Below are 27,518 nucleotides of genomic sequence, written 5' to 3' on the forward strand. Positions count from 1 at the left end.
AAATTCCAAATACTCTCCACACACCAATAGTCCACTTTTCAATTCATCACCAATAATCCAATAAGAACAAGATGGTTTATGGAATAAGTGTATGACATATTCATGCATTTTTATTTATATGCACATTAACAACCCGTACAGTATACCCCACTCTTTCACCTTATATGTATATATTTTTATATATATTTTTTCATGTTTTTTATGTAATTATAAGTTTAATTTTAATTCTTTTACAAAGAAACAATGTTTTCTCTAGATTAGCATCCAATTGGTAACTAAACATCTAAATACGTGTATATACGGAAAGTTTGCTTATAGATTTCGAACATTCAAAACTTCCACATACGGAGTTTGTTTAATTTTAATTTTTAATTCCTAATTTTTAACTTGGTCACACTAATCAGTATGCATCTTGGCATATTTATTGAGGCAACCAGCGCAAGCAAGTACTGTGTATAAAAAAGAGTTATATAAAAAAGAGTTCAATAGGCATAATGAGGAGCACTAGTTTACAAGACAAAACGGAAGATATTTTGAGGAAATCAAATGTAAAATAGCAGATGGGCAGATTGCCAGGAGACGCGCATCGTCTAACTGGTTTTAATGTTATGGATGTAAACTGTCAGCGAGTACTGCTCCGCAGCGCTTACACTATTGTTCCCCATTTCTACAACTGTTAGTACCACAGCTCGAATTATTCGAGGTAGGCACGCATATAATGTATCGCCAATTGTTGTAATAATATCCTATATTTTATTTTACAAATAGTATTCTTTTAGCCGCATGACGGCAACAAAAACTTTATTGTTCCAGAAAGACTCTGGTACATCTCCGCCCACAAGGCGGCAACCAGCTCTATTAACATCTTTTTAAAGGCAGCCGTCCAGCCGTCGCGTCACCGGAAGAAGGCGTGGCTAAGCGCCGAAACGCGTTGTGACGATCAGACGGCTTGCCGAGAGGTGTAGGAGCCGGCGGTTTGTCCCCAGTCCCCCTGCCTTCCACCGCAGACGGATCCTTGAAGCCCTGGCCAGGCTCAAGACGTGGGTGATACTCGCTGGCGGCCCCCTACATGTGCATATCTTGCACACACACTGTAAGTGCAATTGTTTTTAGCGTGGAATTTTGTAATAAAAAGTTAATGCACCATAGGAGCGCACCCTTGTTTTCTTGTCCCCCATAGGTTTTTGCACTTCCCAGAGGTATTTCCCATACTGCCAAGGACCACCTGCTCCTCGGGTGGTCCCACTCAAAGTCATTACTGTTGCACCAAACACTCACACTATATAGGTGTCCAGAGGTTAGTTATACTTGGATTATTGGTGATTCTGCAGATCATCAATCATCAGGTATATATCTGTATTCTTGGTCATACTGCAGATCACCAATAATCAGATTCTCTCTGTGTGCTGACACCGATCGTTACAGGGGCATTTAGTATAAGTAGGTAGGTATGGGGTCCTCAGTATAAGTAGGTAGGTATGGAGCCTTCAATATAGGTAGGTAGGTATGGAGCCTTCAGTATAGGTAGGTAGGTAGGTATGAAGCCTTCAGTATAGGTAGGTATGGGGTCCTCAGTATAGATCGGTAGGTATAGGGGCCTTCAGTATAGGTAGGTAGGTATAGGGGCTTTCAGTATAGGTAGGTAGGTATGGGGTCCTCAGTATAGGTAGGTAGGTATGGGGCCTTCAGTATAGGCAGGTAGGCATGGGGTCCTCTGTATAGGTAGGTAGGTATGAGGCCTTCAGTATAGGTAGGTAGGTATGGGGCTTTCAGTATAGGTAGGTAGATATGGGGCTTTCAGTATAGGTAGGTAGGTATAGGGCTTTCAGTATAGGTAGATGGGTATAGGAGCCTTTAGTGCAGGTAGCTCTCTCTCTCCCTCCTGGCTGTTTTCCCACCAGCTCTGTTTCTGCTAATGATGCAATCAGCGTCATTAGCAGAAGCCGGTCACCATGGAAACAGTAAAGAGTGAGAGAGAGGTCTGCGGCTGTGCACGCCAGGCTCCACGCTGGAATCGAGGCATAGATAAGCTGCTGCTTGTAGATGTGCGGGGGGACGGGACGAGTGGCGGATGGGGTAAGGGAGAGAGGGGTGGACAGAGTTGCCGCGATCTGAGGTCTGGACTGGCAGGGAGGGAGGCTTACCGGGCACCCAGCCTTAATTGGATTTGGGGCACCATGGCAACAAGTTCGGGGGTGGTGCCCTGGATCAAACCCGCTAGCGACGCAACTAGTGGTGAGTATTTAACCTTGGATAGGAGGGATTTGCCTTAGGTTTTGAGGGGAATAGTAATTGTCAGCGAGCTAGGTTACACTAGGTTTTGTTCAAGCAAATGAGCAATCCTTTTAGGGCAACGATCCCACCCTGGTGTTAATGTGTTGTCTGTATAATCTTCACAATGCTTTCTCCTGTAGGGTACTTGTCTTAAATGCACTGAGGGTGAACTAACGATATGATTAATTTTACAGGGAAAGTGCAGTCTGTACATACGTCAGGGAATAGCTCATCCTACGTTTCCCCCAGAGGATTGTTCAAAACATCGGTACCAGGTACTTGTTTTTGTGCATTGTGAAAACGCATACAGATCAACGGGCTCATTCACATCAGATGAATTTTCTATCCATGGAAAAAAATGTCAGAGCTGATTTTTTTTTTTCCCCCTCACACCATGTATTTGTATTAATATAATTTTTTATTGGTTGCATGGTATGCATCAGATCATGCATGCCAAAATGCGCTTGTAAATACAATTGGAAGTGTGAACCAAGACTTTACGGACTGAAAAGATTTACATAACATTGGTCTGTGTTACGTTGACGATAGCTCATTGAAAATGGTGACGTTACTGTAGTAGTTTTAAATAAGAAGAAATGAATGGAGGATTTACAAATACAGAATGGTCATTGGCAAACCAATGATTATTGCATTCAGTAGCTGAGATACAGTTTAGAATCAGTATAGTTGGTGATGCACAGTTTCCATATCTTGACAGCCAAGACAACACAACAAGGTTAGCCTTTTATCTAGTTTTGGACACAGTTACTTAGAGTATATGCTAGTTGTTGCAGTTCCATAAATAATTTATGAAAAGATTTAAGGATTAAAGTGCAGTGAGTCAGTAGTTCGCATCATGCCTCAATAACTTCTGACAGCCGTACTGGAGTTAAAATGACACTTGTGCTTCAGCTGTGAATAGATATACATCCTGCATTTAAATTTATGATCTGTTTTAATGAGTTATTGCCCTGTAAGTGAAAAGTATTAACATGGTTTTTATGACCTAGTGTAGTCAGTGTAAAGGTATAAAATAGAGGATTACTTAGAAAGCATATGTTTTCATCCTCTAACCACAATAATATAGTGCCTTGCATATTATCTTACTGTTTAAACAAGGGCTCTGTCTTGCAACTCCATTAAGAACTGTTATTATTAAAGGGTAAGTACAGTCTTCATAACATACAATTGAAGCATTTTCCTGAACTCTGTGAGAATCCGACTTCTCCCTTGGTCATAGTCATGTAAAATTGGAAGCTTCCAGCTTGCATAATAATGTAATATCCAGTGAAATAACAAAGCTTTGCAGTCAAGAGAATTGCTTTGTTGTGCTTAGTCAGTGTAGCTTGCACACTGTAACTCCCTGCTATAAATCAAGCATGATCTCTTGCATTTAGAAAAATTACAACAATCTCCTGGAAGCCTGGGGAGCTCAATGCACCTAATAAGGCTCCCAGTAAAAATATTATTATCCATTTTGGCCACTTAAAAAATAAAAGAATACACCCATATGCTGATTAGTGTTTAGGTAAAGGCAATGTGGTTTATTTTCATTGTAACTCCTGTACAGGACTCCAGGGATGGGTCCTGGATGGCAGATATATTCCGCCTTATTTTAGGCTCTTTTAGGACAGGTAGGGACTGGGAATGAGCCCGGGGTAGTGTAGCAACCAACGGTTGCTATGTTCTGTTTCAGGGCCCGGAGCTCTGGAACAGGGAAGGAAGGTAACTGGGCGGGCCTCCCTGTTCCACCCCAGTCCATACCTGGTTTTGAAAACAGCCAGACAGAAAAATATCTGTAGCTCTGAACAGGGGGCGGGCGGTTGAGGAGTGCAGCAGGTGTGCTGCAAGGTGGATGTGTGTTGGCCTCCTGTGCTGGGAGGATAGAGTGGACAGCTTGCTGGATTCATCCGCTATATTTCCAAAAACCGGACTGTTTTCTGGACTACAATATTGCTCAGAGAGCAAGGACTTAGTTTATCTACAAAAGCTGAAGTAAGCTACTTTGTTTGCTGGAATTATTTACCTTTGGCTGGAGAAAAGCTTATTTTGTTTGTGTTCAGCTAAAATAAAGCTGGACCTTGTTACCTCTACTGTCTCCTGCGTGCTAGCAGTAGTTCCCGTGAACCCCCAAACATCACACTCCCTAATGAGAAGGATATGTAGGCTGCCATATTTATTGTCTGTTAAACAATGGCAGCTAACTATTTTTCCTGCTGTTGTTTCTGCCATGAGAATTTCCTATATCACACACTAGAGATGGCCCGAATGGTTCGACCGCGTACCGATTTGCGCGAACTTCGGTGGTTTGCGGTGAACCGCGAACTATATGCGAGTTCAAATCGCCCCCAATACTACATCATTGGGGTCAACTTTGTCCCTCTACATCACAGTCAACAGACACAGGTTAGCCAATCAGGCTACACTCCCTCCTCGAGCCCCCCCTCCCCCCCCCCCCCCCTTATAAAAGGCAGGCAGCATCAGCCTTTTCACTCACTCATGTGGCTGCAGTAATTAGAAAAGGGAGAGAACCTGCTGTAGACATAGGGAAAGCTTAGTTAGGCTCTTGTGTTAGGCTTGTTAGCTTGCTCCTTGCTGATACTTATAGCTAAAAAGCACCCCTCAACAGCTCTTTTGAGAGCTAATGTTGTTCTTGTGATCTAGTTTTTTTTTGTGTGTGTCCCACAGACACTTGTTTTGCATATACAGCCATGTCAGTCAGTCGTAGCTGGCCCTTGGCCCCTTGGTAATTCCAAATGTGCCACTGCCAGGCCCAGCACATTCAGTGACTACCTGTGTGTGTGACAGCTGCACATTTGTAATAATTCCTTTTAATTCCTTTTTTTTTTTTTTTTTACCAATCACTGCATACCTATCTGTTAATGCACCTACCTACGTGAGTGCACGCAGTGTTATATACCAGTCACGGCACCTGTTCATGGTACCTGTGTGTGTGAGACAGCTGCACATTTGTAATACTAGTCATTGTATAATTGTTCACAGTACCTGTGTGACCGCACGCTGTGTAATATACCAGTTCGTGCATACTTGTTAACTGCACCTGTGTGACAGCTGCACATTGTATTGTAATACCAGTCACTGCATACCTTTCACTGCACCTGTGTGACTGCATATTGTATTAGTCAAGTCAGTGCATACCTTTCACTTCATCCCACCCCGATATGGACAAAACAGGCAGAGGCAGGCCACCGAAGGCCACCGGCAGGTATGTTTGAGGTCGTGCTGATGTGATTTCGTGCTGCCCTGGCTCAGAAGGCGGCATGTCCCATCAACTCCCACGATTGTCAGGACGTGGTTGACTATTTAACACAAAACACCTCATCTTCCGCAGCCACCAGCGCTACTACTAGCACCACATCCCCTCCATCTGACACTTCGCAGGAGTTATTTGGTGGGGATTTCACTGATTCACAGCCATTATTGTTACAACAAGATAAAGGCGCTAAGCAAGTTACACCACCTCATATGTCTAAGTTAGGCGACACTATGGACTTAAGGTGTGAGGAGGATGATGATGAAGTACCTGCTGTTGGTGCAGTGTTGGAGGTGTCTGATGCTAGCGAAGCTGGGGAGGATGATTATTATGATGATGATACTGCCATGGATGCCATGTGGGATCCTAGTAGACAAGATTACCAAGGGGACATTTCAGAGGGGGAGTCAGAGATGAGTCGGAGGAGATGAGTTACTGAAAGAAGCAGGGGGAGCTCGTCATCAGAAACAGCTGGTGGCAGTGTCCGGCGCCATGTATCGCCACCTATGGACAGCCAGCCAACATGCCCTTCAACGTCAACTGCTGACGCCACCATAGTGCCCTACACCCCTGGGCTCAGCGGTGTGGACATTTTTGTGTGTGTCTGCCTCAGATCAGAGCAATGCCATCTGTTCTCTCTGCCACCAAAAATTGAGCCGTGGAAAGGCCAACACCCGCGTAGGGACAACTGACTTACGAAGGCACATGGAGAAAAGGCACAAACTGCAATGGCAAGACCACCTGAGGAAAAGCAGCACACAAAAGCAAAGCCACCCGCCTTCTCCTCTTCCTCCTTCAGGTGCATCATCTTCAGCCGCTTTCTCCCTTGCACCTTCACAATCACAGCCACCCTCCTCCACTCCACTTCTGACCTTGAGCGGTTGATGCTCCTCTGCCCACAGCAGCAGCCAGGTGTCTGTGAGGGAAAGCGTTAGAAGCCAATGTCTGCCAGTCACCCCCTTGCCCGGCGTCTGACAGCTGGCTTGGTGGAACTGTTAGCTCGCCAGCTGTTACCATACCATCTGGAGGACTCTGAGGCCCTCCAAAAATTTCTGGCCATTGGGATACCACAGTGGAAGATAGCAGGCCGCAATTCTTTCTCAAAAAAGGTGATACCCAACTGTAACGTGAAGTTGAAAGGCAAGTGGTGTCATCTCTGGCACACAGCGTTGGGTCAAGGGTCCATCTGACGATGGATGCCTGGTCTGCCAAGCACGGTCAGGGCAGGTACATTACTTATACAGCCCATTGGGTCAACCTGGTGACCGCTGGCAAGCAGGGAGTACATGGCTGTGCAGCGGACCTGGTTGTGACACCTCCGCGGCTTGCAGGTAGGCCTGCTGTCACCTCCTCTCCTTCTCCCCCTACTCCTACTGCTACATCCTGTTCGCTGTTGTCCTCTTCCTCCTCCTTGACTGAGTGGCAGTGCAACTCTACTGGTCCTGCGATCTCCTCTCCAGCTACACAGCCCCAGCTCCCCAGGGCCTATGCTGCATGCCAGGTACGACGCCATCTTAGACATGTCTTGCCTCAAAACGGAGAGTCACACTGGAGCAGCTCTCCTGGCTGCCCTTAACAAACAGGTGGATCAGTGGCTGACCCCGCACCAACTGGAGATCGGCAACATGGTGTGTGACAATGGCAGCAATCTCATTTCGGCTTTGAATTTGGGAAAATTGATACGTACCCTGCATGGCACATGTGCTGAAACTAATAATTCAGAGATTTGGCACGCTTGGCCGATATTCAGCGGAGAAAGAACTTGCCGATGAGACGCTTGATTCGCAATAGCCCGACTCGCTGGAATTCAACCCTCCTTATGTTTAACAACTACTGCTACAACAGGAGAAAGCCGTCAACCAGTATCTCTACAACTACAGTAGGACACACTCTGGGGAGATGGGGATGTTCTGGCTGAAGTACTGGAAATGCCTGCAGGCTCATGCGGTCGTTTGAGGTGACAAACCTGGTGAGTCGCAGTGAAGGCGCCATCAGCGACTTGATCCCATATGCTTTCTTCCTGAAGCGTGCCGTGCGTAGAGTGGTGGATCAAGCTGTGGAGGAGCATGAACAGGAACAGGAGGAAGAGTTGTGGGATCAATTCTCAGAACCAGATGTTTCCTCAACACCTGCGGCAGCACAGAAGAGAAGGGAGGAGGAGGAGGAAGAGTCATGTGGGGAAGAGGAGATGATGAGGAAGGGTTTTTTTTGGAAGAGGAGGAGGCGGAAGAACAACCACAGCAGGCATCGCAGGGGGCTTGTGCTGCTCAACTTTCCCGTGGTATTGTTCATGGCTGGGGGGAGGAGGAGGAGAACTTACCTGACATCACTGAGGAAGAGCAAGAGGAGATGGCTAGTACATCTGCATCCAAATTTGTGCAGATGGCGTCTTTCATGTTGTCCAGCCTGTTGAGGAACCCCCGTATAAAAAAACTCAAAGGGGAATGAGCTGTACTGGGTGGCAACACTACTAGACCCTCGGTATAGGCACAAAGTGGCGGAGATGTTTCCAAATCAGCAGAAGGCAGAAAGGATGCACTTGCAGAACAAGCTGGCAACTATGCTTTACAGTGCGTTTAAGGATGTTGTCACAGCAAAACGGAATAAAGGTGCCACTGCCAGTAATCCTTCTCCTACCATGTCCACGCAGGCAAGGACAGGACGCTCTAGCGATCTCATGGTGATGTCGGACGTGCGGACATTCTTTAGTCCAACCTTAGTCTTAGTCTTAGCCTTAGTCCTTCCGGATCCACCCTCCCCCCAACGCCTGGACCGGCAGGTAGCCGACTACCTGGCGTTAAGTGTGGATGTAGACACTGTGAGCAGCAATGAACCCCTGGACTACTGGGTGCGCAGGCTTGACCTGTGGCCAGAGTTGTCCCAATTTGCATCCAACTTCTGTCGTGTCCTGCCTCAAGCGTCCTGTCAGAAAGGACCTTCAGCGCAACTGGAGGCATTGTCACTGAAAAGAGAAGTCGCCTAAGTCACAAGTGTTCAGTACCTCACCTTTATCAAAATGAATGAGGCATGGATCCCGGAGGGCTACTGCCCACCCAAAGACTAAGTCAGTCCCCACACACAACATCTCTGCCTGCACGCTGTGTGACTGCCTGCCCCAAAACTAAGTCGCTCCCCACACAGCATCTCTGCCTGCAGGGCTCTTGACTGCCTTCTCCGCCACCACCAACAGGGTCCAGGACTCCAGGCGGATTCCTGAATTTTTAAGCCCGCTGCTAGCAGAGGCCGTATACTAATTTTTCTGGTGCGTGTACATGCCTGCCTAATTTTTCTGGCTGCACTGCAGCTGCAACAACAAAACAAAAGGCATAAAAAAGGGAACACCAAGAGCCCCAATAGTGTAATATGTACTGGTAAATGGTTACTAGATAGAGTAAATATTAATACTCACAAACCAGGGTTACCATTAGGCAACCACTGTAAAGGCAGGTGGGGCGATTTTCCTGACCCCACTCAGGAATAAGAAGTGGTTCTCTGTAGATGAGAAAAAGGGGGTTCAACCCTCCACCCAGGGTGGACTCAATATTATGCAGGAGAACAGAGGCGCCAAAAAGATAAAAGGAAGCTAAATGAGCTTAAAAACCAAATTCTTGGTAAATAGAGGAGGTAGTGGTGGACTTGCCTCCAGCAAGTAGACACACAACGACTGTAGTAAAGACAGTCAATCTATTTTATTTATGAACTCCAAATATGCAACGCGTTTCGCAGGTTTGATCCCGCTTCATCAGGCAATAACAATGGAGCAATAGCATATGTGGCCAGTAGAAGTGCCAGGCACCTCTGTGAACAGGCTCTTCTACTGACCACATATGCTATTGCTCCGTTGTTATTGCCTAATGAAGCAGGATCAAACCTACGAACGCGTTGCATATTTGGAGTTCATAAATAAAATATATTGACTGTCTTTACTACAGTCGTTGTGTGTCTATTTGGAGGAGGCGAGTCTACCACTTCCTCCTATTTACCAAGAATTTGTTTTTTAAGCTCATTTAGCTTCCTTTTATCCTTTTGGCGCCTCTGTTCTCCTGCATAAAAAAAAAGCCATGTACATGTGTCAATTCCCCTTCGTGATCATTACCTTGCCGCGGTGAAGGGGCTTGCGTATCACATTGAAGCAATGACTGCCGGCTATATGAGTGTCTCGGGGGTGGCACACTAAAGATAATAAGGTTGTTGCTTCATTGTGGACAGACCAAATTCGATCAGCTGGACAGTCACTGTTGTTCTGTCATTCAGCTACCTCAGCCCGACCATTTGGGCTTGCCCGCACTCTTGCCATGGTGCGCACCAGTCCAGCACGGCCGTCACTACACAAATAGCTGTTTGCGGTGCGTTAAACAGTGAGTTTGGTCTGTCAGTGTGAAGCAGTACACTAATTACACTACCTGAGTGATGTATACATATGCAAGATGTTTTAAAGCACTTTAAGCCTCCAATTTAGCATGCAATGTGATTTCTGCCCTTAAAACGCTGCTGTGCGTCAAATCCGGATTTTTCCCAGGGACTTTTGGCATGTATCCTACTCCGCCATGCAAAAACTCAGGTGTTAGAACCCTTGAAACAGCTTTTCCATTACTTTTGTGGCCAGCATAAATGTTTGTAGTTTTCAAAGTTTGCCTACCCTTTAATGGGGGTTTAAGGGTAAGCGAAAAGTTTGGGCGAACCAAACTTTTTATGGAAGTTCGCTTTCGATGTTCGCAAACCGAAAATTGGAGGTTCGAGTCATCTCTATCACACACCTGGAACCAGCATGTGGTCATCCTAGTCTCACCTCAAAGCACGTGATCTACATACCGATTTTGGGCCTGTGTCTTAATACATTTGGATACACAAACACTGGTGGAGGCATCTTTGACAATATGAGCAGGTAGCAATAACGTTAATGAGAAGTGTACTGTCTTACCTTCTTGTTTGTCCTCAGTACCTTTTCTAGGAGTGTGACCTACCAGTATCTTCATCGACAGACCCGGGGCACCGAGCGGAGACTGTTTCTGATGGTGGTTGCAAGTTGTTGCAACCAGGGATGGGTTTTCGGGTAGTAATCTACTTGAATTTGAAATTCTAATGAAGATTTATTACTCCACCTGTGACCGCGGGATAGGGGGGGTTAACTTACCCAGAAGTCAGTGGATCCTATGCATGTCATTGCTGTCATACACGACCTATGGGACGCGTTCCACCACTCATTACCGCACGTCCTTCTTCCGGGTGAAGGAGGAAGTGCGAAGTACAGTAGTGAGTGTTGTAACTCTTCTCGTAAGTTGCGTATGACAGCAATGACACGCATAGAATCCACAGACCTCTGGGTAAGTTAACCCCCACTATCCCGACCCGCGGTCACAGGTGGAGTAATTAATCTTCATTAGAAGAATTCTGAATTCGAGTAGATCACTACTCGGAAGCCCATCCCTGGTTGCAACCCACCTTTGTGAGTCTAACTCTTATACAGGTGCGCTTATTAGCTCCTTGTCTAATGATACTGCACCATTGGGCTCCTGGTTTCTCTCATCTTTAGATACTTGAAGGTTACGGCTAACCATCAAGAATCAACAACTTTTCTTAATACATTTGGCAGCCTCTATCTCCCGCTCACTAAAGTTGACCTGTGGTTCACAGCACATTTGAATCATGAAAAAGGTATTTTTTTTCAGCACATTGCTTCTGTACGAGGTTTATATTCACTTATCATTCTTATCTCTGTTTTGTTCAGTTTTGGGTTTAGTTTGTTTTACGTAGTGCACAAATCCTCATATTGCAGATACAAACATAAAAATCCTCATATATTTCAGATACAAACATAATTTGTTTTGTAATAAAAAAAAAAAAAGTAATTTAGATTTTTTTTGTCCATTTATAAATCATAAACAGATCCAATTACTTTTATATATTGCTATTTCTCCTACCCAGAAACACAACTTTGAGAATGCTGCTGTGTGTAATGTACATCATCTGCTGTTCGCTTGTGGCTCTGTTTCATAGTTACGGTATCATCAGAGGTTACATTTATTTGTACAGAATAAAATAACAAGCTGAAGGCTTCCATTATCAGCTAAAATCATTCCTTTCCTATGGAGCATCCTGATGGGAGATAGCTCCAGTGGGGCCTGACCTTGGCATGGTTTTCGCTTTTCCCTCGTATTACACTGCCATCCAGGGGTACATTTATAAAGTTTGCAATTATTTCATTATCTGGAAAATGGCTTTATTTCTACTGGAATAACACTATTTTTCAGGTCACCATATTTATAATGTTGCAGTCAGCTTAATGTGACACTGAGGCGGAAAAAAACAAAAAAAAAAAAGTATGGTGAATTGTATGTTTAGTACGGATAGTTAATAGACCATTAGTGCATCATTCTCTAATATTTGCAGTTTACGAACTACATTCTGTATTTTAAACTATAAAACAGAGAAGAGCTAATGACCCTTTTATCTTCCTTGCAGTAAAACCTTATCTAAAGTTGTCTTTCACGGTTTCTTTGTTGTATAATGCTAGGTACACACAATGCAATTTTCTGACAGATTTACTGTCAGATCGACTATTTCTAAAGGTGGCCACTAATGATCCAATCTTTTTCATCCGATTTTACAAAATCTATGTAGTATAAAGGTAAATTGAGGGAATATATTGAATGGATAATTTAGGCAGTCCCTTATATTACATAGTAATAATAAGTTTGGGTGAAAATTATTGGATCGTTAGTGGCCACCTTTACATGTCTGACCTGATTACCGCTCAATTTTTCCACTCAATTTTTTTTTTTTCATGGATAAAGATTGATAAATCAATCAGAAATCAGATTGGACATGTTGAATATAGTCAATCTGACGGTACATCTGTCAGAAAATTGCATTGTGTGTACCTAGCATAAGTCTTCCACCCAAGTTGGGTCAGAGAACTCAGAGAAACTCTATTGCATAGATAATACAGTTTCTTGACTCTTCCTGTACTGGAAGCATTTTGAGATTCTCTGCTTTGCTACTAATGTTCTATTTCTTAACTGTACTACACATACAATTTATTATCTCATAAGTTTATTGTCACTTCAGACTCCCTTTAAATAACCCCACTGTGGTCACAACTGTTCTGTGATGATCACCAGATTTATTGATGATCCCTACACTTTAACTCCATAGGCTACAGTGAATTAGACTGGGAAATAATGGAGTTTTACAATGCCAAGAAGTCCTCCTTCTCGATATCAGTGCAAATTTACAAATGTGGATTCCTTGTGAGGCAGACTCAGTTGTGAAGGCATCATTGTACAAGGAAGATTCATGTTCATCCAGTACCTGGAAGTGAGGCCCGTTCTCTGTCTCTCTTTGTCTTTTCAGAAGATATCTAGTCAGTCACTTTCCAAAATCAGCAGTCTCTTTGGGATCACCTACACATGTAAAAGCCCACAAAACCTGCTTCCAAGTCGTCTAAAGAGATATTTAGGTAAATATGTTTGCAAATGAAGGCCTCCATTTCCTCCCATTGCTTTTTGGTCATGGGGGCATGACCACCCTGTATGCTGAAAATCTCCATACCACACCTCCAACATCTGCTGTCAATTTTTTTTATAGCATTTATTGCTGAACTATCGTGTGATGATTTCATACTGAAGTAGGTGGTAATAAGAATTATGAGGAAGTCAAATATTCATAATGGTGCTGAGCCATGTACCAGTATCTATCCCTTTTCCTAACTCCTTTCCCATTTTATACAGGGTTTTGAGGAAGCCCTACTGAGGACCTACCCATAAACGTAGAATCAGAATAGTTTTTTATTTTGCCAAGCATGACTGGGTCATGCCCAGAATTGGGTTTGACACAATACATAACTCAGTGGGCAAGAGAAAGATAGATGAGAGGGCACACCACATGCAGTTTACAGATCAAAAAGAGCATATGCAATATAAATAAGCAGCACTATAAAGATGGCAACAATACATCATACACAATATGCATTCAACAGCGCTATACATAATTCAACACTACTAGAGTCTACCAGTGGCATGAATCGTTAAGTTATATTGTCTGACTGGTTACCCGGAAAACATTACACTAGTCACAACTCAGCAGGCGGTGGGGCACTGATGTGGAGGGAGTTCAGGAGACTAAGCGCCAAGGGGAAAAAAAGTTCCTGTGTCTAGTGGTCCTGGTGGAGGTGGTCCGAAGTTTCAGACCCAATGGAAATGGGCTGAAGAAGCAGTGACCTGGGTGAGAGGGGTCACTTGAAATGCTCAGAGCCCTTGTGCGCAGTCTTGTGTTGTATAGGTGGGCAAGTGAAGGCAGGGGTCTCCCGATGATCCTCTTCATCAACCTAATGATCCTTTGTAGTTTGTGCCTATTACTGGCGGTGGCGCTGGCGTACCAGACCAAGATGGATTTGAGGATCGATTCGATGGTGGCGGAGTAAAAGCATGTCCGTCTCCTGGGTCATGCCCAACTTCCTCAGTTGGCCGAGGAAGAAGAGTCTCTGCTAGGCCTTCCGTTGGGTGGCAGTAGTGTTGGGCCTCCAGCTGAGGTCACTGGAGATGGTAGTGCCCAGGAGTCAGGTGCAGGGCACTCTAGCCACTTCAGTACCATCAATGTAGATTGGAGGCGGGGTGGGAGCAGAATTCCTAAAGTCGATGATGAGCTTCAACACCAAGATGGCGCCTAGAGGCTGCCGCTGCAAACAGGGCTCCTGTCTCTTCACGATTCTTAGTCATTTTTAGTAGTATCGGTAGCTTTTTATTCCTTTCATATTGTTTAATATGTAGCTGTAAGTTAGGGCAAGGGATCAGGGTATTTCCAGTTGTCCAGTGCCAGCCATGGTCCAAGGCGAGCCGGGTCCCAACCAGGGCCACACATGTGAGCTCTCCTACGTTGGTTGCACAGCCACTGCTCTCTGTGGCCCCCGACCTCAGCCAGCGTATACAAGACCGGTGTCTGCCCCCAGTACAGCCCACACCACTGGCTCAAGCAGACCAGCACCAGCGCATCCCACAAAGCCGAGGGCTACCGTGGTGGCCAGCTCCGACAAGCAGGAGGCATCCCTGGTGACAACCCATCACGCTATACTTCATCCTACGTGGACCAGCCAGCAACAGAAACTGCAGCCGCGCAGGTCGGGAAACCACGCCCCTCCCACACCACAGGACTGCTTGGCCGATCTGCTGTTCTTCCATCGCACCGCCAGCAGGGTCCCCGCGGTTTCCTCCTCAGCACCCCCACGTGCTCTGACAATTGCATCTGCCCCACATGCTCTGACCATCAGCTGCCCCTCGTGCTCAGACCATCAGCTGCCATCCGTTCCACCTGTTCCGATTTCGAGGACCTGCTTTAGGCCCCAGCTGCAGCAGCCCTGTCTTCCCCACCACGGCTGGAGATCCAGGCTGCCACCCACGAGGAGGACCAGAACGGTCTCCATACTCCATAAGTTTATAATGCCATGATAGCATTTATTAGATCTTGTTTTCTCTAAAATAAGTTTCTCATGAGCTGTGAGCTTAAAAAAAACTCCTCAGTGTGGACACCTAGAGGTGCCTGTATGCACTTTTCATTTTCTGTGGGAGACAGCTGACAGGTAGTGAATTCACCTCCTGTCCTACTTGTGGCATATGTGGTGGAATAGATGATAGTAGTATAATGTTTAGACAGCATCATATTCAGCTCATTAACATGTAAGTGGGCAGCAATAGCCTGCTTGATGATAAATGCAGAAGTTTTGAATCCTGCAGTAATTGCATAATTCTTACTGGCTGGCAACTGCAGACCCAACTTCCTGTATGGATGATTCATTTTAGTATAGTAACAGAGTAGTCAGGGGCAAACCCAGTATTTTCAAGGGGGATTGCTGAAAGGTCTCCCTCAGCCTTGCACAATACCTGATAATAATATGGTAGAATATCATGCTAGGTACACATAATGCAATTTCCTCTCCGACCAACCGACAACGGGATCGATCAGAAACAGTTTGGATACAGATAATAATGACAGCAGACATTGGTAATGAAGGGGAAAGTGAAGCATTCACCCAGAAGGGCACAGGGCTGTGCTCATACCTGGCTCTGTTAAAGTGAACCTCCAGACTAAAAATCGACTCAGCAGCACTGAAAAGGCTTGGTGTTTCTTTAACAGTTTTCACATCATCAGAACTTTGTTTCTCTTATACAAGCCTCATTTTTAGCTGCACAGAAGAAAACTGCCCGGGCATTTTTCCCCTGATACTGTGCAAAGCATGATGGGATTTCTGATGTTGTTGCTCTCGTTCTGCTGTTTTGGTGCAAACATTTTTTTCTTACATTTTGAATTTGACATTTGAAGCCTAGCGTGTGCAGCTGGGAGGGGTTATCAGGTCACAGGACAGTTGGAACTGTGTCTCCTGCTCCCTGTCACCTCCTTTCAACCAAAAAGATGGCTGCCCCCATGACAAAGATGGCAGCCCCCATGAATAACAAACATTTGCCTTTTCTTTTAAAACAGGGTGAGTAAGAGATTATATTATCTATCTATTCTAATTAACATAACTAATGTAACTTAATGACAGTATGTTTGTTTAGGCTGAAGTTCCCCTTTAAGTTCCCCAGAGCTACCCCATGCTCTGTACACATACTGCTGCTCTATGCTTTGTACACATGCTGCTGCTCCATTCAATGTCAGCTGTAGCTGGGAAAGAAAGGACCCCCCCCTCAGCGCGGTCACAGCCCCCTTTCCCTCAGAAAATAGCATTGTCTCTTGTGTACATGTATTATGGTTGCCTGTGTTTTTTGGCTTGGGATATTGCTGAAGTTCCGGTTTTGGAACTAATCTGATCTGAGGTCTGAGTAATGGGGAGGCATGGGGGCAGGCATGGCGCCCATGGTTCTGTGGCGCCCATGGCATGTGCCGTGCCTGTACCCCTCTAGATATGCCTATGGCTGTAATCAATCCCCCCCCCCCCCCCCCCTCCACATTTACCTATGAAGTAGTGGTTAATAAGTGATTGCTGGGTGACTGCAATCTGAATTAGACCTAAAGCAGTAAGCATTGTATTTAACATGGTACTGCAGCATGATTTATGGTTATCCCACTACCCTGAACATCATGTAGATAGAACATAAACATGAAGTACCTCAGATCATTTCTTATTACTGTGCCCATTTCCATTCCCATTCCCATCCTGTTGTAACTCCATTGGTAACTTTTGCAAACTGGCTGCTGTAGGCAGAAGCCACACATTACAAAGTCAGGGGGAAATTCATTGCAAATCAGTGGCTACGTATGTACGGTAAGTAGCAAAGTGGTTTACACAGGAAACGCATGTGCAAGTTAAAGGGGAACTTCAGCCTAAACAAACATACTGTCATCAAGTTACACTAGTTATGTTAATTAGAATAGATAGGTAATATAATCTCTTACCCATACTGTTTTAAAAGAACAGGCAAATGTTTGTGATTCATGGGGGCTGCCATCTTTGTCATGGGGGCAGCCATCTTTTTGGTTGAAAGGAGGTGACAAGGAGCAGGAGACACAGTTCCAACTGTCCTGTGTCCTGATCACCCCTCCCAGCTGCATGCGCTAGGCTTCAAATGTCAAATTCAAAATGTAAAAAAAAAAAATTGCACCAAAACAGCAGAAAGAGAACATTAACATCAGAAATCCCATCATGCTTTGCACAGCATCAGGAGAAAAAAGCCTGGGCGGCTTTCTTCTGTGCAGCTAAAAATGAGGCTTGGGTAAGAAAAACAAAGTTCTGATGCTGTGAAACTGTTAAAGAAACACAAAGCCTTTATAGTGCTGCCGAGTCGATTTTTAGTCCGGATGTTCACTTTAAAGTGAACCTCCAGACTAAAAATCTACTCAGCAACACTGAAAAGGCTTGGAGTTTCTTTAACAGTTTCACAGCATCAGAACTTTGTTTTTCTTACCAAAGCCTTATTTTTAGCTGTACAGAAGCTAAGCTCTGCCCCAACAAAGAAAACTGCCGAGGCATTTTTCCCCTGATGCTGTGCAAAGCATGATGGGATTTCTAATGTTGTTGTTCTAGTGGTTTAGCAACTGGTAGGGGTGATCAGGACATAGTACAGTTGGAACGGTGTCTCGTGCTCCCTGTCACCTCCTTTCAACCAAAAAGATGGCTGCCCTCATGAAATCACAAACCTTTGCCTCTTCTTTTAAAACAGGGTTTTAATTAACATAAGTCATGTAACTTAATGACAGTATGTTTGTTTAGGCTGAAGTTCCTCTTTAATGCAAATACAAGGAATGATAATGCAGCTACGAGTGGACTTCTTATGAATTCACCAATTAACTCTAAGTAAGGTGGCGGCATACCCATAGCTATATAGCTAATTTAGTCACGTACTTCATGCACCTGGAAGTCTAGCCTGAATACATTTTGTTAAATGAGATGTCCTTGTACATAATGAAGGTTGTTTCCATAATCATAATCAAGTCAACTTGCCGCTATAGGACTTATTATGCAGATATTTGTTAAAGTTACATGGATGAAGATGTCTGTCTCTGCAAGCATTACTCATGCACTATGGTCAGGCACTACAGAAACCTATGGAAAGTAATCTTGTAGCATTCTTCATTAACTGGCAGTGATGGCTAAGTCATGTGAATGGGACTGCACTAATGGGGAGAACGTAAAAATTAACACTCAGTCCACATGAAGGGTTTCAATTTTCTGCCTGGCACAACTTTGCCAAGCATAAAGAGGATGGAACTAAGGGCCCTTTACCATGGCATATGCTTCAATCTGACTTGTGGAACACATGAGTTTTGTCGATTATGCCGCCGCCATCTGCCACTGCTATTACCCCTATGCAGTTCAATTTTTCCCCAAACACTATGCCTGTTGCATATTTCCTGTAATTGCATTTGGGTTTAAAGAGAAACTCCGACCAAAAATTGAACGTTATCCCAATCAGTATCTGATACCCCCTTTTACATGAGAAATCTATTCCTTTTCACAAACAGACCATCAGGGGGCGCTGTATGGCTGATATTGTGGTGAAACCCCTCCCACAAGAAACAAGAAAAGTACATACTTTTGGCAGTTTCCTGTCTGTGAACCTTGCTGCATTGTGGGAAATAGCTGTTTACAGCTGTTTCCAACTGCCAAAAAAGCATGCAGCAGCTACATCACCCGCCAACAGTAAAAATGGCACCATGTAATGTCAGAATGTAAATCAGGGATTTAAAAGAGTTTACAATGGGCAAACACCACTGACTAAATCATTTATACATACGGTAGTTATTGTAAAAATGAAGCACTTTTATTACATGATTTTCACTGGAGTTCCTCTTTAAGGCAATAGAAACAAAAAACATTGCATACCAAACGTGCTGCTATGTGATTTTCTTACTATCTCTGCATTTTTCCGATTTGTTTTATTAAAAGAGGAGATGAAACACAATTGTGCCATCAAAAAAATAAAACTCAAATTAAAATCGCAGAAAACCATGTGTAAGACCTTGTTTTAAATTTTAAAGAAATACAATTGTAGTGCATTTGTGACTGTAATTTTCAGTGGAAAAGGGCCCTAAAGTCTGTGTCCAAGAAGCAGCTTGGTGTAGAGCAGGAACACTGGAGCACGTATCCCAGAGCATCAATCTCATTTTCACCTGAGGACTTTCCTGTCTGTAGACAGAAGAGGAGCTGATTGCGTTGCGCTCTGTATTGGAAGGAACTGCTTGAAGAAAGTAGAATGGTGGCCATGGTGTTGTGGTATAACAGTCTACCATCAGCTTCATTACATTCATTAGTGTTGAGCTGTAGTATGTAATATACGGTATCCAGTATTTACTTTGATTCAGTGGCTGTTTCTTGGTTGAGATTTTTTAATTGCTCCTGGTTACGTTCGAGGTATCTTTAGTAAAAGTTTATTTGGTGAAAAGTATTGCACACCCAGAATACTGTAGTGCCAATCTTATCTCACATACATGCCATGGCACATAGACGTATAAAATACATAAAAGGGAAAAACATGAATTCAGATCCTGTTACAATACATAAATCCTATTTCAATTAACTTTTTTATTTTGACCCCCCAAAAAATACTTGAAATAAGAGAAAGTTATTTATAAAATGCTTGGTTATGTACGACACTAAGCTCTCTCTGACATTTAGGCACACTGCAGAGTACAGAAGATGTACCTTCCATTCATTTAAGTCTTCTACTAACTCCTAGACAAGTAGGCAGAGCATCCTGGAAAAAGCAGCAGCAGAAATGTAAATAAACTAAATTTTAGCTGTACGAGTAACATGCAGATACTAATGATTCTGGCCGGCTCTCTCCAAGCTACCATGTTTCTGTTTCAAAATATTTTCTCTTTCATTTGTATGCAGGAGATGTTTTCTCATTTTACCTGCCAAATATCTTCTCGGGACATAGCAAGTGAAAAAGTTCTAAAAAGTGGGTAAGAAAAGTAAAATAACTAACTGTATTTTTCTGACTATATGACGGTCCAGACTAGGAGACACACCTAGGTTTAGAGGGCAAAAATCAGGGTGCATCTATGGTGCCGGGGTGCCCAAAGCTGTCTCTAAGCTACACTACACTAACCCCTGCTGCCCCCACCTGCTTAGCCACACTACACTGCACACTACACTTACCCTTGCCGCCCCACCAGCTAAGGTACATGACACTACACTAACCCCTGCTGCCCCATCAGCTAAGCTACACTACATACTACACTAACCCCTGCTGCCCCAACAGCTTAAAGAGGAACTCCAGTGAAAATAATGTAAAAAAAAAAGTGCTTCATTTTTACAATAATTATGTATAAATGATTTAGTCAGTGTTTTCCCATTGTAAAATCTTTTCGCTCCCTGATTTACATTCTGACATTTACCACATGGTGACATTTTTACTGCTGGCAGTTGGACACAGCTGTAAATAGCTATTTACTACAAGGCAATGAGGTTCACAGACAGGAAAATGTCAGGACCATGGTCCTCAGAGCACACTGTGAGAGGGGTTTCACCACAATATCAGCCATACAGAGCCACCTGATGACCCGTTTGTGAAAAGGTAAAGATTTCTCATGGGAAAGGGGGTATCCGCTACTGAGTGTAGTTACCTGATGAAGTTCAATTCTTGGTCACGGTTTCTCTTTAAGCTACAATACACTACACACTACACTAACCACTGCTGCCCCAACAGCTAAGCTACACTACATACTACACACTACACTAACCCCTGCTGCTCCAACAGCCAAGCTACACTACATACTACACTAACCTCTGCTGCCCCAACAGCTAAGCTACAATACACTACACACTCTACTAACCCCTGCTGCCTCAACAGCTAAGCTACACTACACTACACTACACACTACACTAGCCCTGCTGCCTCAACAGTTAAATTGTGCAAGAGATCTAAAAATAGCACTAATCGATACTTACATGGGACTTCCTCCAGCCCCATAAACATGTCTGGGTCCCTCGCCGTCCTCCCTCGGTCTGCCGTTCAGCTGCGATTAGCCCGGTAGCTGGCTCAGTCGGGTCCAGTCAGTGTTTTCTGCACATGCGCGGACCTCCCGCGCATGCACAGTAGACCCGGACTGATGTGACTGAGCCAGTTACCAGGGCTGATCGTGGCTGAATGGCAGATCGCGGCAGGACGGCGAAGGATCCAGACATGTTTATGGCACTGGAGGAAGTCCCAGGTAAGTATCGATTAAAGCTATTTTTAGATCTCTGGTTTACTTTAAGCTACACTATACTACCACTTCAAGTTCTCACTTGATCCTGCTGCTGCACTTCTCTCCCCCTCGATTCGGTCCTGCTGATGTAGACATGCTCCTCTTCTCCTGCTGCAGCTGCCGATATATTACACTGCGACCGCCTGCCACTATACAGCTCCAGTCCTCTGTACTTCCTGATGATTGGTTCCCTGTTACTGCGTGATCCCAACGGCGCATGTCACGGATCACACAGTAACGGAACCAATCATCAGGAATTACGGAGGAACAGAGCTGTATAGCGGCTGGTGACCACAGTGTACTAGTATATCAGCAGTTGCATGAGAAGAAGTGGAGCGTGCCTACATCAGCAAGACCGGGGCGAAGGAGAGAGGAGCACAGCAGCTGGATGCGGTAAATGCTTCCCTGCATCACAATTTACCATATATTTGCATGCTGGTGGCTAAGCCCCCGTTCTCACTTGGGTGCATTCAGCCGGTGTTTTGCGCTTTGCTGATCACGGGTGATCAGTAAAGGGCTGCTGCTCAAGTAATCCTGTGGGAATAATCACACTTCTACGATTGCAATTTCCACCAATCGCAAATGCGCTGCATGCAGCATTTTCCCTTCAATTGCACTGCAACTCTCATTCACTAAAATGAGAATCCAAAAATTGCAAAACGCAATTGCGGCAAAATCTTGAAAAACAACAATGCAAAATTGCGATCATGTTTTGCAGACCTGAGTGTGAATGGGGCCTTAAAGGAAAGGTGTGAAATAATCTCCTGTGATAAACTCAGGAGTAATATTTGGGGCACAATGCAATTTCAGGAGATAAGACTCGTTTGGGGCAAGTTTTTTTTTTTTAAATTTTTTTTTTTTTTTTTTTTTTAATCTGCTGGCATCACATATGAGTTTCTGGTAAATTCAGGCTAGCCTCACACAGAAAAATTAAACTAATCTCCTGAGTGTTTCAGAGGCAAAGCCAGGCAATGTGAGAGAGTGAGAGGCAGTGCTGTGGAGCTGTTTCTACTTTTTTTTTTTTCCTTCAGGTAAAAGTAAAGTCATATATGCAAAGACCAATGCGATTACTCAGCTGGACTCGCCTGATTTTACCACTCGCAAAAAGTTGCTAATTTCTGGACGTTAACATGTTTAGGTGTATGACATTGATTTGCTCTGTTCATTATGTGTCTACATTACAGGAAGCACCTTCTTGTAAAAGCACAGCTCTGCATAAAGTATATGTTTACCAGACAACTGGCAGCTTTTCATTGCATATCCCCTAATGTCTCACAACTGGAAATTCCAGAGACCTGTACTGACTACATTATAAAGTGAATAATGGAATTGACCTAGCCTTTACATTTATTTTGACCCATTGATATAACCTTTTGACCTCATGTCAGTGGCAGCAAATTATAGATGTAGAATTTAATTTAACTTCAAGTGCATGATTTGTGAATCTTGTTAACCTTTGATGGAATGTTCTGTGTCATCCCTTGCAATAGCCATAGGAACTGCTGTGAGACCTAGGATTAAAAAGGGGTCCAGGTGTTCTTTAATGTTTTCTCTCTTCGTGTAATTCTTGTTCATGTAAGTCTAATGCCTGTAAATACAATGTACTTCAATCAACCAGTGGAGCTCAGGGAGGTGGATGTGGTGTTTTTACCATGTGGAGGCTGGGAAAATAGTGATGACTCACAGAGCTAGATCCTGGAGAGTGGTGGGTAACTATATACAGTGCTGTCCATAATTATTCATACCCCTGGCAAATTTTGACTTAGTTACTTTTATTCAACCAGCAAGTATTTTTTTTTTGACGGGAAATGACATAGGTATCTCACAAAAGTTAACAAGACGATGTACAAAGGAAAAATTTCTCTGCTTTTATTTACAGTTGAGGAAAAAGTGTCCAGTTCAAAATTATTCATACCCTTCTCAATAATCAATAGAAAAGCCTTTATTGACTATTACGGCAATCAAACGCTTCCTGTAATTGCAGACCAGCATTTTGCATGTCTCCACGGGTACTTTTGCCCATTCATCTTTAGCAATGAGCTCCAAATCTTTCAGGATGGAGGGTCTTCTTGCCATCACCCTGATCTTTAGCTCCCTCCACAGATTCTCAATTGGATTCAAGTCAGGACTCCAAAACATTAATGTTGTTGCCTGCTAACCATTTCTTTACCACTTTTCAGCATGACAATTACCCAAAACACACAGCAAATGTCCGCTGGTGCCCAAGGCCAAGTTTCTCTGCAGACTGCCTGATGATGTCGTTGAGAATCTTCATGTATTGCTGTTTTTTTCATGGTGCCGGTTACTGTGATTAGGTTCCCTGGTCCATTGGCTGAAAAACGCCCCCCAAGCATTAGGTTACCACCACCATGTTTGACAGTGGGGATGGTGTTTTTTGGGTTGAAGGCACATCATTGTGACCAAACAGTTCAATTTTTGTTTCATCGGACCATAACACAGAAGACCAGAAGTCTTCTTATTTGTCCAGATGAGCATTTGCAAAGGCTAAGCAAGCTTTTATGTGCCTTATCTGGAGAAGTGGTGTCCTCCTTGGTCTGCATCTGTGGAACCCAGCAGTGTGCAATGTCCCTGATGACGGCAAGAGGCCGAAACCAGTCGATTGAGAGCGGGCAAGATTTGAATACTGTGCCTATGGTGATGTGTACTAGTACCACTTAAGTGGGAAGTGCTGATAGCCAAGTGGGTCCTATGGGAATTAAGACCCACAGAAGTGAGTGCTGTTTTTATGCTTTATTCTTGGATTAAAGTTTGAACTGAGATTTCATTGCACTGAGGAAGTCTCTGTCTATCTGCTTGTGTCCCCCCATCGTGAGTGTTTAGGGCATTACGGACAGAGATCTTTTGACAAGCGGTGTGAACCCTACTGGAATAACCGCATAGTTTTATGAAATTTGCAGCAGTGTGCAGTGTCTGTTGGATTGTCTGCCTTGAGACCTTGCCACCAACAGAGCCCAGATTCAACTGGATGTTCTTGGTAGTGATCCTTGGATTCTTTTTCACCTCTCTTACTATCCTCCTGACCAGCATAGGTGTCACTTTTGGCTTCCGATTACTTCCTCTGAGATTTTCCACAGTGCGGAACATCTTGTGTTTTTTAATAATACTTTACACTGTAGCCACTGGAACTTGAAAACATTTAGAAATAACCTTATAGCCCTTTCCTGACTTATCAGCAGCCACAATGCGCAGCCGCAGGTCTTAGCCATGACTGTCCACAAACCATTGTGGAGTTGATTATCATAGTAACATAAATGTCCAGACATGCTTGTCCATTAAGGCACACATAGAAATACACCGTTTATACTGATAAAATACAACAAGACGCAACCAGGTTTTGAGGACAAAATTCAAGGGAAAAAAAAAAATACTAAACCTGGTGTGTCCGTGGTCCAGGAACATCTTATGGACCTTCTCTCCTCAATTATTGTCCCCTTGCGCTTTCCTTTTACCTCTTGTGTCCCAGTTTCCTCCTATGTTCTCCATCCCCCTTTGTCCCCCTGTGTCAACCTGCATTCTCTGTCCCGTGCCCTCCTCCCGTGTTATAGTACGTCTTCTGTACTTTGTCATCATGTGGCAGTTATCCCCCTGTCCTCCACCCCTGTCCCCATCAGTGTGCTGTCCTCCGTCTTCCTGTTGTCTCTGGTGTACTGTCCCCCATTACCCTGTGCTGGAAGCTTACCGGTATCCAAGTTGGGCCACCTGTTTGGCCCTGTGGATGAGTTCCCCCTGCCCCCCCCCATCCTGGGGGGGCCTGTGCATGCCAGGCTCTGGACAGTGGTGCACCTGTCAGGTGCTGCGGCCATCTTGCGGGTGGACGGGACACCACGCGACTACCATTGCTGACTGAGTCACCTCCCCTGGCAGGATCGAGCACACTGCCAATTGCGGGTCCCTGCATCCACACGGATGCATCACGCGGCTGCCGATGTTCGGGACACGAGTGTGAGAGGGCCACCCACATGCTGCTCCAATTGCGATCCCTGCTGCTTGTTCCATCTATCACCGCCGCTGCCCGGACTGTTGAGAGACCGAAGATATTACTGATGCACGCCGAGAGACACTATCTATGCCCAGAGAAAGCATCACATGCTGCATGCCGCAAGTTATGGAAGTACGGTAATGTCAGCAGGGGCCGCAATAACGAATCAGGCAGGGGGAGCTGCCCCAGTCGCCAATCATGGCCGCTCACAGCTTCCTCTCCTGACTTTACACAATTGTGACAATTCCGGGACCAAGCCTTATCGTTAGGGTCAATCACTGCACTCCCTTAGTAGCAGGGAGTGCAGTGATTGGCCCCAATGATAAGCCTTGGTCCCAGGATCAGGTGGGGGGAGCTGCCCCAGCCTGCCAATCATGGCCGCTCACAGCTTGCTCTCCTGACTGGATGCGATCGTGACAATCCTGGGACCAAGGCTTATCATTGGGGCCAATCACTGCACTCCCTTAGTAGCAGGGAGTGCAGTGATTGGCCCCAATGATAAGCCTTGGTCCCGGGATTGTCATGATCGCGTCCAGTCAGGAGAGGAAGCTGTGAGCGGCCATGATTGACGGGCTGGGGCAGCTCCCCCCGCCTGATTCGTTATTACGGCCTCTGCTGACATTACCGTACTTCCATAACATGCGGCATGTAGCATGTGATGCTTTCCCTGGGCATAGTGTCTCTCGGCGTGCATCACTAATATCTTCGGTCTCTCAACGGTCCGGGCAGCGGTAGTGATAGATGGAACAAGCAGCAGGGATCGCAATTGGAGCAGCATGTGGGTGGCCCTCTTACACTCGTGTCCCAAGTGTCAGCATACATACTGTATGTAAAATCTGCTGAGGACTCCAATGGGACAGGGGGATGAGGGACAGCACTTTGGAGGGGGTGGGCGGACAGAGGAGGGGAACAGAGCCAATCAAAATTTAGTATTCGGACTACAAGACACTTTTAGAGGGGAAAAAGTGCGTCTTATAGTCTGAAAAATACAGTAATCTTTTTATCTTTTGGGAGACACCTATGTCATTTCCTGTCAAAAAATTACTTGCTGGTTGAATAAAAGTAACTTTAAAGGAGTTCTGTGGGGGGTTGTGGAAGAGATAAATGGACACTTACCTTGGGCTTCTATCAGCCCCGTGCAGCGGTAATGTCCCACGCCGTCCTCCTCCCATCTGCCGTTCTCCGCTGCCGGCCCCGGTCTAAGCGGCATGGGATCCAACTGCGGCTGCGCTAGAGTGGCCGCGCACCCGCTCGCTTCCGCCTGCGTCATCGGAAGCTTACTGCGCAAGTGCAGTACGAGGCTCCGTTGTACTGCGCCTGCGCAGTAAGCCTCAGATGACGCGAGCGGAGGCACGGCAACGCGCATTATTCGTCTGTATGTCAGACGAATAATAGCCCGGTGCCGGCTGCGGGGAACGGCGGATGGGAGCAGGACGTCGTGGGACATTACCGCTGCATGGGGCTCATAGAAGCCCAAGGTAAGTGGCAATTTTTCTCTTCAGAAACCCCCACAGAACCCCTTTAAGTCAAAATTTTACATATACATACAGTATATATATCTATCCATACAGTGTATGCATCATACCTTATTTATTAATGTCCACACATCTATTCATGGAAGAGAGGGTGCCTGGGTCAGAGAGATCTATGTTTTGTGGTGGTGTCCTCAGATTTGTAACCATGCAACTGGTGCTGGTAGATTCACATTAATAGAGGATGCGTTCATCCCCAGTCCACTCCTTGCTTTTGTATCTCTTTTCAAGTGAGTTCAGTGACCTAATTGAGCGCTTAAAGACCACTATTATGAACATTTTTTATATTTAATGCAAATCTGAAGCGAAAATAAATTTATGAGATAATGAATTGTGTGTGTAGCACAGCTTAGAAATAGAGCATTAGTAGCAAAGAAAAGAGTTTCATATTTTTATTTTCAGATATATAGCTTTATTTATAAAATTGCATTATACTGTTACAGTTGCAGTTTAGGATCCACAATCTGTCTTTTAAGCAGTAAAACAGAGCAATGCTAATGATCCCTTTTAGCTTTCCTGCAGTAATTAAAGTGAACCCGAGGTGAGGGTGATATAGAGACTGCCATATTTATTTCCTTTTAAACAATACTAGTTGTCTGGCAGTCTTGCTGATCTATTTGGCTGCAGTAGTGAACTGAATAACACCAGAAACAAGCATGCAGCTAATCTTGTCAGTTCTGACAATATTGTCAGAAACCCCCAACCTGCTGCATGCTTGTTCAGGGTCTATGGTTGAAAGTATTAGCGGCAGAGG

The 27,518-nt window shown here is 44.7% G+C and overlaps 1 protein-coding gene across 14 annotated transcripts in view; it reads left to right on the forward strand.

The window, feature by feature from the left end:
- The window catches only part of KLHL32 (kelch like family member 32), a 494,024-nt gene that overhangs the window by 208,867 nt on the left and 257,639 nt on the right, over positions 1 to 27,518 (forward strand). For 7 of the 14 annotated variants that reach the window (XR_011019321.1, XM_068231202.1, XM_068231186.1 and 4 more), the window contains one exon: positions 2,469 to 2,549. The gene's annotated coding sequence lies outside the window, so the exon portion shown is untranslated. Of the gene's footprint in view, positions 1 to 2,217; positions 2,236 to 2,468; positions 2,550 to 12,901; positions 13,008 to 19,874; positions 19,946 to 27,518 lie in introns of those variants that run through there. The other 7 variants (XM_068231199.1, XM_068231194.1, XM_068231188.1 and 4 more) reach the window with 6 other exon arrangements.

This window comes from Hyperolius riggenbachi, chromosome 4, assembly GCF_040937935.1.
Source record: "Hyperolius riggenbachi isolate aHypRig1 chromosome 4, aHypRig1.pri, whole genome shotgun sequence".
In the NCBI taxonomy this organism is placed as follows: domain Eukaryota; kingdom Metazoa; phylum Chordata; class Amphibia; order Anura; family Hyperoliidae; genus Hyperolius; species Hyperolius riggenbachi.